The sequence below is a fragment of the Trachypithecus francoisi genome, unplaced genomic scaffold (genome assembly GCF_009764315.1).
Source record: "Trachypithecus francoisi isolate TF-2019V2 unplaced genomic scaffold, Tfra_2.0 Lachesis_group21, whole genome shotgun sequence".
Classification (NCBI taxonomy): Eukaryota; Metazoa; Chordata; class Mammalia; order Primates; family Cercopithecidae; genus Trachypithecus; species Trachypithecus francoisi.
This window is the reverse complement of record NW_022681467.1, coordinates 8,676,515-8,695,588: the sequence shown is the minus strand read 5'-3', so window position 1 is coordinate 8,695,588 and position 19,074 is coordinate 8,676,515. Positions and strand designations below refer to the sequence as shown.

The 19,074-nt window shown below is 46.9% G+C and overlaps 1 protein-coding gene across 2 annotated transcripts in view; it reads right to left on the bottom strand.

The window, feature by feature from the left end:
• Nucleotides 1–17,588, bottom strand: part of RRBP1 (ribosome binding protein 1) — a 68,881-nt gene extending 51,293 nt beyond the window's left edge. Inside the window, exons 1-2 of one of the 2 annotated variants that reach the window (XM_033185539.1) lie at nucleotides 17,408–17,588; nucleotides 15,386–15,462 (exon numbers count right to left, since the gene is read on the bottom strand). The gene's annotated coding sequence lies outside the window, so the exon portion shown is untranslated. The remainder of the gene's footprint in view (nucleotides 1–15,385; nucleotides 15,463–17,407) is intronic. The other variant, XM_033185542.1, reaches the window with a different exon arrangement.
• Between the last annotated feature and the right edge of the window lie 1,486 nt (nucleotides 17,589–19,074).

Here is a 19,074-nt window from a genome sequence, read left to right as displayed (position 1 = left end):
CCAAGTCAGTTGGGTCCAATTTGGCAGCTGGGATTTTGGTAGGTTTTGTGAAAGGACCCCCAACAGCTCCCAGGGCTCTGTCTCATTACTAAGCAGCAGCTCCACGGGTGACCCTGTGTGGAAGCTTGGAGAAGCCGTGGGGTGGGGGTGGTCAAAGAAAGCAAACCCCCAGATCCATTTCCTGGGCGTAGCATAAGGTGACCTGGTAGGAAGGTACAGAACTAAAACAGAATGACAATAAAACAGAGACCCTAGTAGACATGGCTACATCAGAATCAACAGCTCCTAATTTTTAGAATATTATGAAATGACTCATACAAAAGACTAAGAAGAAAAATATGAACATCCATTAGCCTACCACCCAGGTTTGCCAAACCCTAACATTTTGCCATACGCACTTCAGATATTTATATATATGTATGTATGTGTGTGTGTATATATATGTGGGGGGGACACACATGTGTATATGTATATATATGCCATCTCCCTTCTAGAGGGGGACAACACTCTGAATGGGTCACTTACCACTTCCACCTGCTTATGCTTCTATTACATGTATCTCTACAAACAAAATACAGCCGTTGCTTTGTGTGTTGGTAATTGCTGTGTAAGTGACATTGTTCTAGGTGCTATTTGGTAACATTTGTTGACTAAACTTTGTGAGATTTGTTCATATAAATACACACAGCTTTGGTTTATTCTTTTTGTTTTTTTTGTTTTGTTTTGTTTTGTTTTTTTGAGACAAAGTCTCTCTCTGTTGCCCAGGCTGGAGCTCAGTGGCACGATCCTAGCTCAATGCAACCTCTGCCTCTCAGGTTCAAGCCATTCTTGTGCCTCAGCCTCTTGAGTAGCTGGGATTACAGGCCTGCGCCACCATGCCCAGCTAATTTTTGTAGTTTTTAGTAGAGACGGGGTTTCATCATATTGGCCAAGGTGGGGTTTATTTCTTTTCACTCCTATATTACATAGCTGAACCACAAATTATTATCCATACTCCTATGCTTTTAGGTTTTAAAAATGTATGCTATCACACAAAACTGTAGCGTGACATGTCTACCATAGAGAGTGAAAAATCTCCTTTATACCCCTGATGCCATCCACTCAGGGTCGCTTCCTGGAGACAACCATTGCGACAGAAGTCATTTCACTGTTAATATGTTATTTTCTTCAAAAGACTTTGGTACTGCATTTCAAAGTCAGGTTTTCAATCACCAGGAATTTACTTTGGTATGTGACAGGAAACAGTGATAAAACTTTCCCCATCAGTTTAATTACCCAGCACCATTTCCTGACTGGTCTTTTCCTTCCCCCACAGACTCAGATGGCCGTCTCTGTACCACTCAGTGGATCTGCTTCTAGATTCTACATTTTGTTCCACTGTTATATTTATGTCCTACATCAATACCACATTTTCAGCTTAAGCATCCCCTACAAAACTTCTACTGGAATTTGTATTTGAATCACACTGAGTTTATACATGAATGTAGGAAGGACTGCTATTTCTAACTATAGAAGCTATCTGTCAATGAATATGGTATGCTAGAGCACTACATTGATTTAAATGTTTTCTTCGAAGCCAGGCAGTGGTTCACGTCTGTAGTTCGAGCTACTTGGGGCAGAGGCAAGAGATCACTTGAGCCTTGGAGTTGAACACCAGCCTGAGCATCATAGCAAGACCTTGTCTCTTAAAAAAAAAAAAGTTTTCCTCCATACTTCTATAAGATTTTAATGATTTTCTCCATAAAAGTCTTACATGTTGTTTTGTTGATGGTTAGAGTATCTCTTGTAAATTACTTCTTCTATTCCCCAGCTACAGACAACCAGCAAAGTAATTTATTTCTGCATATGTATCAATTACCCAGCTATCATCTATGCTCTTGTAAAATCTAGGAGTTTGTAGATTCTTTCCGATTTTTTTTTTAATAAAAAGCTGTGGAAAAAAAGACAGTATTGTTTCTTGCTTTCCAAACCATATGATCTCATTTCTTTTTCTTGGCTTAACACAGCTGGCTGAGAACTCTGATGCAGTGCTGAGCAGAGTCTGTGCGATAAGCTGCCTTGTGGCATTCCCAAGTTACTGCTTCTAATGTTTTACTACCAGTGTTGTACCAACTGTAGGTTTCCAGCAGAAATCTTTCCTCAGGTTAAGTAGCATGTCTTACATTCCTAGTTATCTTTTTAATATAATTAAGTATTGGATTTTACCAATTGCTTTGTCTTTACCAGTTGACATTTTCTCCTTTAATTTGAAATACGTGGAATTAGAGTAATGCACAGTCTAATGCCAGTTCATAAAGTTTCTATGGTATAAATGTTTTCTTGATGGAGATTCTAATATATCACTAGATTTGGTTTGTTCACATTTTTATGTGAGATTTCTATGTGTATTTTAAAATGAGAACAATCAGAGGTCATTCTCAGACTGTTGTCTGATCTTGGTATTAGAGTCACTTGAGTGTCACAGAATGAGCTAAAAATCATTCCTTTTCCCTTATTCTTTGGGATAGTTTGTGTAAAGTTAGGGTTATCTATTCTTTGTAGATCTGGAAGAACTTGCCCATAAAACTGTCAGGATTAGTGTTCTGAGACCTTTTCTTTAAAAGGGGGAAGGGTGGCTAGAGTGCTGATTTTTAACAATTTCAATACAATTTAACAACATCAATTTCATCGATGATTCTGGGACCAGCTGTTGGGTTTGTGATCCAATCTATAAAATTAATATTCATTATTCCTTCCTCCCTCCTTCCATTGGTTTATTCTGTCTTTTCTAACTTCCTGACATGGCCATTTGTTAACTTTCAGTCCTTTCTCTTTTCTTGCAGCAAATATTTAAGGCAATAAATTTCTCCCTAAGTACTACTACCGCTTCATCCTACAAGCTGTGATGCTAACACAGCTTCCTAACATCCATACACGACTGAATTTCACGAACGTTTCCAGCTGCCTCCCCAGTGGTCGAACCACCTACAAGGTCTTAGGTCTGCTGCCCTTCCCCACGACATGAGCCCCCATCACACACACATATGGACTAGTCAGTGTTGTTCGGTTCCGGACAGCTGATACTTGCTTGCTTACCCAAATGCTGGCCATCTGCTCATCACTGCTTCTTGCATCTCATTCCTTTTCTTAGGGTCTTGCCAAAGTACATCCTTGAGTAGATCTTTCAGCAAAGATCTCTCCTTCATAAACTTTCTCAGTCCTTAAAGCCCTGAGAAAATTTACTTCACCTTCATGGATTAACTGAGAACAGAATTCCATGCTGACAGTTTTCTCTCACCACGCTGAAGATATTATTTCACTTGTCTTCCGGCCTTTTCTTGATGGGATGTTTAGAAACACACTGTCAGTCTATTCGTCATTCCCTTATAATATCTTTTTAAACTCTCATTACTTTTAAGACCCATTTCTGGGGTTCTAAAGACTCAGCAAAATGTTTTTAAGTGTGTATTTAACTTATTCAGGTTCACTGTACTAAGTGTGAGGAGTTATGTTTTTCTTCAATTCTGGAAAATCCTTGCCCACTCAGTTCTTGGAAAATGGTCTGGTCCCTATTCCTTCCTGGTAGAGCTCCTAATTAGACCTCAATCTCTTTGTGCTACCATTTGGAGAACTCGTTAGACCTACACTCCAGTCTTCAGCTGAATCTCACCAGCTCTATAATCAGCCCTTTGAGTTATTCAATTTGTTTTTTAAGTCTGATTGGCTTTTCCATTTTCATTGTCTTCTTTTCTACCTTTAATAGTAATTTTATATTATATCTTTGGTGGGGCTTTATCACTGGCAACCCTTAATGGGCTGAGTTGTGGGCCTGCCTCTAATGAGTTGTTTTATCTTTGCTTCAACTAGGCTCTCAGGGAAGACCAGCCAGGGACTAACTTTTACAGGAGGCACGGTCTCCTCTTACAAATTATCAGGAGACTGTGCCTCCCTTGCCCAGGACAAAACAGATAAATTCTTACCTGTCATCTCCCCTTGCTACTACTGGGTAGGTGTTCCTTCTAGTCTGCCCTCCCATTGAGGGTACAGCCCTTCAAGGGTTCAAGTCTTACAGGCTCAGTTCCCATTCCCAATCTCAGACAAAATCCCATTCCCCCTGGACGTTAAAGCCAAAGACTCAGATGACTTCAACTGATAATACCGCACCCCTACCCCTGTTCCAGGGTCAGCTCACTGCAGGCCCCAGTCACTCTCCGCAACCTTGGCTTATAAACTCTGGTCATCTCTTTCCCTACCTTGTGAATGCACTACTATGCATTGTAAAGAGTGCTTACTAACTACGTAACGTTTCTAAGTGTTGGAGAAGTGGGTTTCAGATCAGTTGATCTAAAATTTTAAGTATAATCTCTGATTTTTTTTTTTAACCCAAAGAAACTAAGAGAAAATGCAATAAGGAAGACAGAGTCTGAAAAAATTTATTTCATTTCTAAGAGGATACATATAATGGACTTCCTATTTTAAAGAAACAATGTTACTCATTTTAAAGAAGAGTTGAAACACTAAAAATAGAAATGTATTCTATTATAAGCCTTTGCTTATTCATCAGCCATTTCAGATTCAATTTCTATGCCTCAAGGGGAAAAAAATAAAGAACTGACAATTTTTGGTGTCTCTCCAAATAACAGTCTTTGGAAAGTAGGTACTTAAACAGACCTAAATCTTCTGCGAACTTCCAAGAAGCCTACAGGCTTCACCTTATTGAGGAAGACAGCATGCCTAGGCGGTAGGAATCAAGAACTGATGTCTCAAAATGGATATGAACAGTTAAGATGTGCTAGCCCACAAGGGAGTTCTTACTGCGGTAAACATTTGTCTCCCCAAAGCAAGGGTCAGTCTCATCTGTACTGTAGCCAATCAAACCTCACCACATGAAATATGGTAAGTGGTGAATCAATTGTCTACTCAATATTATATCAGGATCATATGTGCTAATGTATACCATTATAAGGACCAGATCTAAACAGAACACCCCAAGTATCCAGATGGAAAATAATACACACCATGGAGTCTTACATGTTTTCAGAGTTACCTCTTAGTTTTTCAGAGTTTTCACACTCTAAAGGTAGCACTGAAGTTTCATTTTCTGCTTGTTGCTGGTATACGGAAACGTAACTGATTCCAGGAGGATGATTTTTTTCCCCCACAGCAACTTGCCTAATTCTAGTAACATATCTGTCGATTAAAAAAAAAAAAAAGAATCTACACATATAAGCATATGAATCGCAGTTTTATTCCTTTCTTCCCAATTTCCTATTGTCTGCTTAATTTTTCTTGAATTTTTGCGCAGGGGAGGACCTTCAACACAGTGAAGAGAAGGAATGACAGCAAGTATTCTGTTTTTCTCATATCGAAAGGAAAGATTTAGGTGTCTCTCTCTTTATAGTGTGAGGTTTGCTAAGCCTTTTTGTAGACATCCTTTATCAGGTCAAAGAGGTGGCCTTCTTATTCCTAGTTTACGTAAGTACATGTTGAATTTTATCAAATACTTTGTCTGTATTTATTAAGATAATCATACTATTCTACTATAACCCGGAGGTGTGGAAGGTGAATATAAGCTTTTTTTTTTTTTTTTTTTTTTTGAGACGGAGTCTCGCTCTGTCGCCCGGGCTGGAGTGCAGTGGCCGGATCTCAGCTCACTGCAAGCTCCGCCTCCCGGGTTTACGCCATTCTCCTGCCTCAGCCTCCCGAGTAGCTGGGACTACAGGCGCCCGCCACCTCGCCCGGCTAGTTTTTTGTATTTTTTAGTAGAGACGGGGTTTCACCGTGTTAGCCAGGATGGTCTCGATCTCCTGACCTCGTGATCCGCCCGTCTTGGCCTCCCAAAGTGCTGGGATGACAGGCTTGAGCCACCGCACCCGGCCGAAGCTTATTTTTAAACGTTAAACCAGGTTTGAACTCCCAGGATAAAACGATTTAGTCATACATACTGCTGGATTTGGTTTTTCTTTTCAGGTATTAGATCTGACTGACGGTTTTCTTTCCTCCTACTATTCTTGTCAAGTTTTGTAACAAGGTTGGCTGGCATCAAAATCAGTAGTGTAGGACTCTTTTTTTTTTTTCCATTGTTTCTACTCTTTAGCAATTACCTTTAAAAAAAAAAAGTAACACACAGCGCTCACAAAATTCAAAGTTAAATCTTTACCCTCCCCCCATTAATTCTATTATCCCTTCCAACTTAGATGTTACTGTTTTCATGTATTTAATCTTATCCTTGTTTCAGCCACTCCAACATTATTCTTTTGAATGTATTTAGAATTGTCCAAATATTTACCACTCTCTTTACTCATCATTGCTTGTTATATCTTTTTCCCCTTCCCATCACTTTCCTTCCAAGAATATCCTTGAGAAGTTCCTTTAGCAAAGACCTGTCAGTAGCTATCTTGGGTTTTTATCTTAAAACGATCTTTTCACTCTCGCTGTTGAATTTTTCCCTCGAGTTGCTGTATCGCTAATGTCTACATGTGGATTTATTTTTATTTATCCTGCTTGGGTTTTGGTTTGGTGTCTTATGCATTCCGCAAAATTCTCAGTCATTAGCTCTTCAAGTACTGGCTCTGTCCTCGCTCCTCTCCTGGAACCCCAATTAGACACACTTCTGAATCTACTCTTTCTGAATCTTAATTGGTCTTACAAATTATTCATCTACGTGATTCTCTAAGATAAATTGTATACATTTCTTCTTCTCTACTTTTCCAGTTCATTCACTCTCTTCAGTTTTATGTAATCTGCTAGTAAACCCAGCGGTTAGATTTTTATTACAAAGACATGAACTTTTCATGTCTACAAGTTGTTCCTGGTTCCTTTTTCAAATTTGTTAGGTCATTGTATAGTTTCCTCTTCCTCGTAGATATTTTCAATCTTGCCTATTAGTTTGAGTAAGGCCTTTAAAATCTCCGTCAACAAGTCCATTATCTTACGTTTTCTGAGATCTGTTCCTGCTGGTCCTCATTCAGTGCTTTCATCCTTTGCATTTAGTTGTTCCTAACTATGGACTGTTCTCTTTCGTTTGATTATTACACCTGGGGATTTGGTGAGCCCAGGATAAAGGTGCAGTCCTTCAAAGATCTGCTCGCCCCTGGACTGGCCCAGGAGCACCAGCTGTGCAGGTCCACTCTCAAATAAAGAATCTTCAAATCAGCTTGGAGTTTCCCACTACTCAGGCCATGGGATCTGCATGAGAGACAACTTGTGATACCTACTTCTCAGAATGTGCCCCTCCCTACCCTGCCTGTAGGGTGAGAATGGGCTTACCTCTGACTCCCCTTCTCCCTGAAGGTGTCATGGCCCCTTGCAGTTCCAACTCAGGGAGCCCGTTTCCTATCATGCTGCCAGCATGAATCTCTGCCCCCATGCCTGGAGATGCTATCAGAACTTAAGAGTTTGCCCATTTTGCCAAAGGCCCTCAGGGTTGTCCTTATCCTCTTGGGTCACTCATTTCACCGCCTGCCTCAGTGTCTTCCATTCTAGGCTTGTCAGAAGGTATTTCTAATGTTATTTACCTCTTGTCCAGGCCATCCAACAAATTAGAAGACTGGTTCAGGCCACTCAGCCTATCCTATCACCAGAAGCCCAGTGTTGTCACCCCCAACAGCCAAACCAAATCCCAGCCAACCATGCTCTTCAAAGAAAAGGGAGCACGTGGCTGCCATGTGCCAGGAGGCTGGCTGTGCCAGGGAGACTACTGCCAACTCTGGACCTGGATATACCATTCTTCATGACTAAGTGGGCCAGGGAGGAAGGGCTCCTGAAGGAGTATCCCGACATCGCCAACCCCTGGAGGTTAGCAGAGCTTCTAACTAGAAACGCATGGGCCAGAGCTAAATGAAGTCTGGTACCCAACTGTTGGTTCTTTTGTTTTTAAGAAATTCGCTCTGTGGGGGAAGAGTTCTGATGAAGAATTCAATCTCAAGATACGAGCTTCGCTGAATTCCCTTCCATTAACTCCTTCGAGAAGAGCTGCGTTTCCACTCAGGTTTATATTAGGAAATATCATCTGCTCATCGGCAATAAAATCTGACCCTCTCACAAGCCCTTTGCAAAGGCCCACCTTTGATTAACGAATTCTGTCAGCCAAACATCCTATCTCTGTGACACTGGAGAACTTCAGCATGAGTGAGTCATTTCTTATTTATTATCAGCGGTAACTCAAAATTCACTTTGGTTCCCTTTTAGAATCAGTCACTTTATAATATATTCCAAGGTCTCATTCATATACTGTTGGTGGGAGTATAAATTAGTACAAGCACTTTAGACAAAAAGTCTGGCACTTTCTTTTAAAGCCGAGCACCTACCTCCTTCTGGTCCTGCAATTCCACTCCTAGGTGTACTGACCCAATGGAAATGTGTATAGACATTCACCAAAAGTCTGTGGCATGACTGTTCACATAAGTATTATTTATAATAGCTCCAAACCGGAAACTCTCCAAGTAGTCACCTACAGTAACATGAATAAACTCATATATTCACATGCTGGAATAGTGAACAATGAGAATGAACAAACTACAATTACCCCAACAACCTGACAAGTCTTACACATAATGTTGGGTGAAAGACACGAAAGAGCATATGCCGTTTGAGTCCATTTACATCAAGTTCAAACACAGCAAAATCAATCACTGGTATTAAGAAGAGAGCAGGTATTCTCTGCCCAGGGATGGGCAGCAGCTGGAAGCTGGGCACAAAGGGAGGTTGGGGAGGTCGGGAATAATCTATTTCTTGATCTGCTGGTTAAACAGGCGTGTTTAGTTTGTGGATACTTATTGTGTAGACCCATGATAGTGAATTTTTCTGTATATATTTTACTTGAAAGAGTTTAAAAAGGTGTGTCATATTTTCTTGGAAAACGTGCCCCACAGATCCTGGAGGAGGAGCATCTTTAAGGCCCAAAAAACCTGTTAGGAAGCCCTGTTACTACTGCCACTTCCTAGCGCTCACACCCACACAGGATCGCTCCCTTCACAGACAGGAAGTAACTGGAGCCGGGGTCAAGGCAGGCAGTTACCTCCTGACTTGACAGGGCAGTGACTCAGTAGGACCCACAGCCCTTTATGGTCCTGTGGCCATGCCACCATGCTCTCCTAAAGTCTTTCTTTCTTTCCTTTTTTGAGATGGAGTCTCACTCTGTCGCCCAGGCTGGAGTGCAGTGGTGTGAACCTCCGCCTCCCTGGTTCAAGCGATTCTCCTGTCTCAGCCTCCCGAGTAGCTGGGATTGCAGGCATGTACCACCATGCCCAGCTAATTTTTGTATTTTTAGTAGAGACGGGGTTTCACCATGTTGGCCAGGCTGGTCTCGAACTCCTGACCTCAGGTGGTCCGCCCGCCTTAGCCTCCCAAAGTGCTGGGACTACAGGCTGAGCCACCATGCCCGGCCCACCTGCAGTCCTTTAAAAAATCAAACTGTACAGAATAAGTCTCCAGATCCTCCAACTTAAGAGGGATGTGACTTAAGAAGGAAAAGACTAGCTGAGCTTCAGAGCAGTGACTAAAGTTGACCTTTCAAGAGTCCTTTGACACATCACCAATACGACTTTTCATTAAGTTTCAATAATTCATTTATTCTTCAGTATTGACTCCTTCCTCCCCTCAATCACTGTGATTACTATTCTGAAAATTAAGACTTTCCTTTCTAATTACTACAAATACCTAGAACTACCAAGGAAATAAAAATGTATTCATAAAACTAAAGCTACATCTAATTCCTATTCAGGATCAGACTTAATTAAAAACCAATTTAATGCAGTTGAGTTGTATACTTTAATCACTGAATGAGAACTTCAAAAAAAACACACCACCTAGGTTTGAACAAGGGCCTTTCACCTTTCTAAGTAAAATGAGTAGGTCAGACATTCCTGTTAGAAAAGGGTGAGGAATCTAGTATCTACTCTTCTTCACCTAAAATCAATAGGAGAGAAGAGGAGAAACGAAGGATGGGGCTGGACCTGGTATTGCCTCTTCCCAACCAGATCCCCCTGCCTCAGCCATTGCTCCTCCTGCTTAGTGGACTGCCACACAAAATTCCTCTGAGAAAAGAAAACCACCATGAGGTGAGGCAGGAGACGAACCTTGTCCCCTCCCTCACTTCCTAGCATGATGAGGACTGACCAAGAGAAAAGAAAATGTAATGCCGACTATAAGAATTCTCCCTTCTCCCGCTAAGGAACACTTTTGCTCACTAAACACAAAATCTACCTCTTTTCAGAGCAAGCCAGCACACTGTTCACACCCAAAACACACATGCTGTTTCCTGGTGAGTGTGTCGTCACTGAGATGCTCAGTTACTCTGCAAGGCCCACCTCTCACTTGTTGGTTGTACAAGGAACTAAAGGATGCTCACAGCCAAGTCTCCTCCCCAGAACTGGTGCAAGCACCTGGGAAGGGCCCAGTCCTGTCAAGGTGCCATGCATGATGGACTCCCAGAGACACTGGGATGAATCTAACCGGGCTGGAGACTGAGGGCTCCCAGGAGAGAGCCAACATCCACATCACCTCCTAAGGCTCACTTCAAACCCCAGCCTCCACTGGCAGGGCAGGATGTCCAAATTTAACAGTGCCTGCTGCATGTGACTGTCAATGTCTCAACTGGAGCCAGGCTGGAGGGAATCAAAACTTCACTTGCATTTGGCTCTGGAATGTGTTTTTGTGGTTTATATTTGACGCTCTAGGAATCCAGACTCCTTTGGGCTACATGATATACTCACAGAATACCAGCGCTACAAAATCATCTCCATTAGCTCAGCAAGAATGGGCACCTACTGCGTGCCAGTCACTGCCCTCGACACTGGGTATACCTCAGGAAACAAAAGCTACATCCCTGCACTGGTAAAGCTTACGCTTCAGAGGGGGAGATGACAAAGTCAGTGAAATACGGGACGTGTCAGGTGGTGATGAAGATAAAGTGATGGAGAGAAGGGAGGCAGGGAAAGCGGGTGGGGGAGCATCAGAGGCTGTCACTCCACACAGGGTAGCCAACAGGCCTGAAGGAGACGAGGGAGCCAGCCATGTGCCGTCTAAGGAAAAGCTCTCAGGGATAGGCCAAAGTAGGCTCAAAGGCCCTGAGGCAGAAGCATGCCTGAGGAACAGAGGCCACCATGGCTGGAGCAGAGGACAGGGAGACAATAGGAGTGAAGCCAGAGCAAAAATGGTGCCCTGAGAGGCCACTGGAGACCTTGACTAAGGAGGGTCTTGAACAGAGGAGTGACATGGTCTGCTCTGGCAACAGACTACAAGGCAGGGGATTCATAGGCAAAGGCAGTGAGCCCACCAGAGGCTGGTGAAGTAGCCCAGGGCAGAGGTGACAGCAGGCTGGGCGTGCTGGCTCACGCCTACAATCCTGGCACTTTGGGAGGCCAAGGCAGGAGGACTGCTTTAGCCCAGGAGTTCAAGACTAGCCTGGGTAACACGGTGAGACACGATTTCTACAAAAAAAAAAAAACAAAAACTTAAAAATTCACTGGGTGTGGTAGTGTGCACTTATGGTACCAGCTACCTGGGAGGCTGAGGCAGGAGGATTAACTGAGCCCGCAATGTTGAAACTGCAGTGAGCAGTGGCTGAGGCAGGAGGATTAACTGAGTCCGCAATGCTGAAACTGCAGTGAGCAGTGATTGCGCCATTGTACTCCAGCCTGGGTGACAGAACAAGTCCCTCTCAGAAACAAAAAATCAAAAGGTAAGAGCTGTTTGGACCAGGGAGAAGGCAGAAGTGGTGAGAACGGTCACTCTGGCTCTGTCTAGAAGGTACAGCTGATGGGACCTGCTGTGTACAGGGTACAGGTATGAGACGGTGAGGAGTTAAGGATAAACTGAGGTTTGCGGCCTGAAAGGTGGAGCTAGCCGGCCTAGTTTCATTTTATAGGAGGAGGAAACTGAAGCCCAGGGAAGAGAAGTCGTGTCCAAAGTCACTCACTTATTCCAGGGATTAGAACACCCAACCAGTGCTTCTCCCACTGCTCCACACAGCAGCTCCATGGGACATGCTGATGACTAGTCCGGTCACACCGAACAGCCCCCAGCCCCTGAGGGACTGCCAATACCCAAGCACGTCACATAAATTGGGATAGGATGCTGGGCACTGAGAGCACAGGCCCTGCCCAGAGAGGACAACCACAGTCCATGGCTGCCACACAAGAAAGTCAACCTGGTAGAGCCAGAAATTCCCATTTTCTCCCAGAGAACCCAAAAATCTAGATTTTGTTTTTTTTATTTTGAGACAGTCTCACTGTCACCTAGGCTGGAGTGTAGTAGTGTGATCTTGGCTCACTGCAACATCCACCTTCCAGGTTCAAATGATCCTCCCGCCTCAGCCACCTGAGTAGCCGGGACTACAGGCACATGCCCGCCATGCCTGGCTAATTTTTGTATTCTTTATAGAGATGGGGTTTTGCCATGTTGCCCAGGCTGGTCTCAAACTCCTGGGCTCAAATGATCCACCCGCCTTGGCCTCCCTAAGTGCTGGGATTACAGGGATGAGTCGCTGTGCCCAGCCCAAACAAATCTAGATTTTAATGAAAAAAAAAAACAAAAAATTTCCAGTTTTCAAAGGTGACTCAATTGCTTAAACATGAGGTCAGTGAAATAAACTGCATGTGGAGGCCAGGTTCAGTTCACACAGGGCACCAGTTTGGAATTCCTCTCAAGACAGCCTAACAGACCTTGTTTGCTTATACCTTGCCCAGGGTAGAGAATTAACGATTTGAATTCAAGATGGTCTTTTATTCCAACTTTTGAGTCAGCAAATATTCATTATCACTATAAATAGTCGGTAACTTCCAGTAGCCTCAGTGGGCCTCCTTTCTGACCAGAAAGAGATCAAGTAGCTGTCTATCATTCAGCTTCTTCCTTTAAAGTTAAACTTTGGTTTTATGTTATTCTTTACAGAGTACTAATACTAAGATAAGCCCCAAAGTACAACCAAGAATTCAAAAATTCTTCCCCAATACTGCCCAATTATCCTTTCAAAGTTATATGGAGGCCGGGCACGGTGGTTCATGCCTACAATCCCAGCACTTTGGGAGGCTGAGGAGGGCAGATCACCTGAGGTCAGGAGTTCTAGACCAGCCTGACCAACATGGTGAAACCCCGTCTCCACTAAAAATACAAAGTGAGCCGGGCGTGGTGGCGCATGCCTGTAATCCCAGCTACTCAGGAGGCTGAGGCAGGAGAATCGCTTGAACCCGGGAGGTGGAGGTTTCGGTAAACTGAGATCACGCCATTAGACTCCAGCCTGGGCAACAAGAGCGAAACTTCGTCTCAAAAAAAAGAAAAAAAAGTTAAATGGAGAATAACAGAGTTGTGTAAATAGTCACCGGTGTAGGAACCAATTTATGACACCCAAGAACACTGGAACTCCAATACTTTGGAACTGAAAAGGTTTTGGGACTGGACAGGTATTCTAGTCTTCCCAAAAAAATCTAAGTTAGAAATCACAAAATGTTTTTGATAAGTTAAAGTTGCTGCCCACTGTTTACGGGTGGAAGACATATGTTATTGAATGCACATAAAGGACACACAGATATGTCTGGTTTTGGGGGAAGTCTGGTTGTCTGCTTCAGGAGACTTGGTCAGAATTTGTCTGCCTAAGAAAACAGTCTCCTAGGAGGCCCTTGAACTAATTTTCTATATGCTAAGTGAGAGTGCCTCCTTGCCTAAGCACTGTCACTTAGAATTAAATATTTACCTTCCCTTACAAGCCATCACTTTCTACTTAATATCTATTTATTTTCTGTCTTTGTTACAAGTCACCATTTTGATGCTGAGGGCATTGGGTAAAAAAATCTCTCCAGGACAGGGCTACTATCTGTGCAGCCCCCCCCACTCCTTTTTCTTGGAAAGCAGTTAACAATGCACGCAAAGAGGCAGGACTAATGCTTTCTCAGGGTGAGATCTTATCAGATGAAGTGTATCAACTGCCACTAGTCAACTGGTTTTGACCTACAGAATGGGCAATTTCGTGTGGTTCCACATATTACCACATGATCAAGAGGAACAGAGACATGAATGTTTAGAGAACACCAGCTACCTCTAGACCAGCGCTTGTCCAGTAGAACTTTCTGTGATGGTGGAAACCATCTACACCCACACTGACCGACTTGTGACTACCGAGCACCTGAAGTGTGGCTAATTTGACTCAGATATTGAATTTTTAATTTTACTTAATTTGAACTGTTTTAAACTTAAATTGCTACTTGTGGCTACTGTATTGGACAACACAGTTCTAGACAGTGGCTTTTTCAGGCAAGAACTAGGTCTCACTTGCAGTGTTTGAACGCCCACCACACAGGAGACCCTTGGTGAAAAAGATGAAATGAAAAACACCTTCTGCATTGCCAGATTTTCAAATGCCTCCCCACCTTCCTGCCACTGAAGCTCTTAATTTTGATCTTCAAGTTCTGTGTCTTCCCTTGGGTAATTACTGCCCCAGGAAGGTGGAGGTGTACCGCCAGGAGGGAACATTTGGAAGGCTGGGCCCACACTGCCTAGCAACTAGGCAACAGGAACTGGCCTGACAACCTCCTGACCAGCAGGGCCTCCACCTTCTCATCCACTGAATGGGTGACAACCATTCCCACCCTCTAGAACAGAGTTATTGTAAGGCCTAAATGTAAACCACAGTTGTGGAATCTGATTCTAAAAAGCGAACCTTAAAAACCAAGTTGGACTCAGCTTCATTTATCCGATGAGACAGCTGGGAATAGTTTAACATGTTACGGCTGTCACCTGAAGTGATCATATTTATGATGTTATAGGCCAGGTCTTAACCACTGCAGGCTCAGCATGCACAGATGGACAGCACAGTCCCTGCCTTCATCATTCTGACTTGACCATTATTTTTGTTTCTCCTGAAACAAGGTTTTAGCAAAGAAAAACTTGCTGTCTCAACAGAACAGTTGATCCTCTATGTGTCATTCATCTATTAGTTAAAATTCCCAGGGCTAAAACAGACAAGAAGAGTCTGGGTCCTGATACTTTTAAAAGGTGTCCCTGCTACATAATAAACCAATACTCCAATCACTGGCATTCAACCATTTAAACTGAGTTTGGTGCCATGTAATTATTGCAGCCTGTTGAGTTAGGGCTCATTTCAGCAAAGAGCATAATTGCTTAAATGTGACTTGATTTAAGATTTATTTAAAACTCTCCCATCACCAAAAAATATTCATACACCATACCACCGTAAATTCTTAATCTCTCTGTAAATGTTCAGAGACAGATTCCTAAGAATGAAAGGTAAGAGTTGTTACAGTGCCTAGAGCTCTAAACCTCTGCTTCTAAACCCCAAGATCCCTTTCTGGTCTCCCTTCCCCCAACCTTAGCCTCCTCCAGGCCTCCACTGGCCCAGGAGCCCTGCAAGCCGGCTTTGCGGTGCTCCATGTAAAAGGAAAACTTCACCTACTAGGAGGTCTGCCCCCGCCTTTGCTTCAACAGAGAGGGAAATGGCACCTCCAGGACCTCAGAACCGGAAGCTTCTTTCTGGAGGGGAAAGAGGTTGGCAGATCATAGTGGGAGTGACCTTTGGCAAGTTCATAAACGAGTCAAGACATCACACAGTAAGTGGCATACTGCAGGGTCACAGATTTCTCTAGGTGTCGGATTAACAGGAAGTTAAATCAAACAAGGAGAGTGAGGAGGGAGGCAGGGGCAGTGGGAGAATGTCCCTCAGCTGCACAGGGCCCGGTAACATTCGCAGTTTTTCTTCCTGGGAGTGCTGGACAGACGTCCTGGGTCTCTGGGGACACCCAGTTCTGAAGAGGTATCTAATGTGAGATGTGAGGCCCTACTAGACCTATTTCTCCAAATTCCTGAAAATGCCATCCAGATGGCCCCTACCCTGAAGGTTTCAGCACACAGAGCGAATAGCTGAGCAGTGACATGAGAGGCTCCCCAGGTCCCTCAGAGTTTCATTTCCTTGGTGCTTCCCAGTCTCTCCTAACCTCTGACCTCCCAGAGTAATTGCCAAATTGCCTTCTGTTTGTACAAGGTCCCAGCACTTCCCGGCGTGGCTCCCTACCCTGTGAGTGGGTGGTGCTGTCTCCAGGCCACAGATAAGAAACTCGGGTTTACAGGGGCCTTGGGACCTGCGAGTAGGCGGCCAGTACGTGGCCTGGGGTGCAGAACCCTGGCTGTGCGACTTCTGCAGCCCCGTGCCCGCCGCAGTGCCGGAGCCAGGCCCCACCTTCCTCCCGTGTCCCGCACTTCCCTAGAAACGCATCCCAACTGAACAGCCAACACTTGTGGCTCCTTCCTACAAGTGCTAGGTCTCCACAGCTTTTCTCGCAAATCGAAGCCAACAGGAGCCCCGATTTGCAGACGGGGAAATGGAAACCCCGAACGAAACAACTTGGTCGGTGTCACCCTCGCAGGCCGGGACGCTACAGAGCTAAAACTCGCGACTTATCATCCGGGGAGGGGTTCCTGAAGCATCGCGGGTGCCCCACTGGAAGCGCAGACCCTGACCTGCCTCCCCTAATCAGGGCGCAGCGGGGGAGCCGGGCGGGCCAGGGCGGGCGCCAGGCCGGGTGCCAGCGCGCTTGGCCGGCCCGGAGGTGTCCGCTTCCGCCCGGGGCTGGCACCGCCGGCCCATTCATCGTGGCCGCGGGCGGGGCGGGCCGGGCCCCGGATGCCCTCGTCCCCCCGCCGGGAGCCCTCGAGCCAGGCTCCGCGCCGCCTAGTCGGGGAAACGGTGGCCCTGGCCCCGCCACCAGGGGGAGCAGGGAGCCGCCTCCCGCACTCCGGGAAGTTGCCACCGCGGCCGCCCGGCGTCCGTGCCATGGACAGACCCCGGGTCCCGGCGCCGCGAGCCCTGCGGCCCCGGCCCGCCCCGTCGGGGGCCGTCCCAGCTCCGCGAAGCGCCAGCGGGCCGCGGCCCGGGACCGCCGCGCTCGGCCCGCGGGCCCCCATTCAATCCCGCCCTCCTCCCCTCGGCCGGCCTCAGCCGCCTTCCGCCCGCACCCCCACCCCTCCAGCCCGGACTCCAGCCCGGCAACGTCATCCGGCTGCTTCCCGAAACTTAACCCCTTCCTCCGCCAGCTGTGCGCCGCCCCGCCCCGCCGCCAACTTTTTTCCCCCAACTTCGGAGCGCGCTGGCCGGACCGACGGCCCTGCCGGGAGGGAGAGAGGCAGGGAGGGGTCGCCACGTCGCGCCCGCCGGCCGCCGCAGGTCCCCCGACGGCGAGGGCCGCGGGGTCCACACCACGGGGCGTGCCCTGCCTACGCCCCTGCACCGCGCTCTCCCGGCACCCCCGCCCCGAGTCAGACCTCGACCCCGATGGTGCACGGCCGCGGCGGCGGGCGGCGGGCGGGCCGGGGGAGGGGCCGCCGAGGAGACGTGTCACTCGCGGCGCAGAGCGGCCGGCCCCCGGCCCCTCGACGGCCCGGCCCGCGCGCGACAGCTGCAGGGCCCGGCCAAGTTTCTTACCTGCAGCCAGAGACACGAGAGGGAGAGCGAGAGGGCAGGAGCCGCCGCCTCCGCCGCCGCCGCCGCGGAGCCGGGAGAGAGGAGCCGGCCGAGCCTCCACCAAGAAACCGCCCCCGAGCAGCTGTAGACGCCGCGACCCTGACGCCGCCCGCCCCGTCCGCCGTCCGCTCCGGCCGCTCGCTGGCTGCGTGCGCGCGTGTGGAGTCGTGGCACTTTCTGCCTCGGAGCTGGCGAACGGCCCCCTCCGCCGGGATCGCCGCCTCCTGCCTTCCCCACCCGGGCCAGCCATTCATCGAGCCGCCTCTTCCCATTGGTTCGCACCCCGCCACTCTGTCTGTAGCTGCCAGTCAGGACGCGGACGGCCGAGCCGCGGCGGCGGCCATTGGGCAGAGAGGAGGGTCTCCACCTCGGCCAATGGGAGAGGGGAGGAGCTGCAGGGAGGTGAAGGGGGCAGGGCCGGGGAGGGGCGGGGCCGAGCGGCGCGGCGCTCGGCTGTGCGCGGGGCGGGGCGGAGCAGGAACGCCCCGCCCGCCGAGGGTGGGGTCTGCGGCCATCTCCGCCCACTCTGGGCCCGCGGCGCTCCCAGCAGTCTCTGACTAGGAGCCGGCTTTGCCTAGGCGGGAAGCAGAAGGTTCGGGTCCCATCGGCCCCGGGCCTGCCCCTCTGGATACCGCTGGGCTGACATGGCGGTGGCTGAACAGGGTTGCGCAACCGCGAACAGCCAAGGAAGCTGCGTTATTTAAACCCAACTAACTTCCCCCGAAGCAGCGCCCCCTCGGGCCGCGGGGTATGAGGACAAGCTCTGCTGGGGGTCAGCCCAGGGAGGACGAGTTCTTAACATCGAAGAGATTGCAATCAGCACTAGAAGGAATTTCCTTGAGTAAATGGAGGAATTGGGGTGGAAAAGCCAGAAGGTGCACAAGGAATTGAAGCGGATGTCATCGCCCTCGTTGTTAGGGAGGGTACAACTGAGGCACGGTCTGTTTAAGATACTCATCTAAACCACAGCCGGCAGAGCAATAATTACAATTCCCTCTGTGGCCTTTTATTCCATGCGATGGGGAAAGTGAGAGCTTCTGACCTAAGAAAACTCATCCGTGTCGCACAAAACGGAGCAACTGGTACTTCCTCATTCCCTGACTTTCTCCCCAATATCAGCCAACACTCAGTCTTCATAATCAATCAAGTCTTTAAATTAAAATAATTTTAGGCTTGATTTTTAACCATTATGTCAGCGTCTCTTAAAGCCAACCCTTTGAACATGAGCCAAAGACAGCTTCTTTGGAATTTTGGATTCTGAGAGACCAAAGGCTGCCTAGCCTGTCCCACACCACTTCCCCAGCTCCAGTTGCTGCAGAATCCCGTACCTAACATCTATTTCTTGGATAATTTTCAATCTTCCCCGCCCCCATTTGTCACTAGTACTGTACTAACTGTTGTTGGAAAGATGTGAAAAATACAAGCCTTCATGGGGAATAAAGAGGGATTGGGTTGAAATTAAACTGTTCATTCCTATTTTTAATCTTGGCGGTTCCTTAGCCCATTAATGATTAATCAACAGGAATTAACCTGGATTAACTCTGGAACACTCAGTCATTTTCCAGCAGTGAGACCCGGCTTCAAATGAAAGTTAAGAATCCCAGCTTCTGGCTGGCAATTTTTACCAA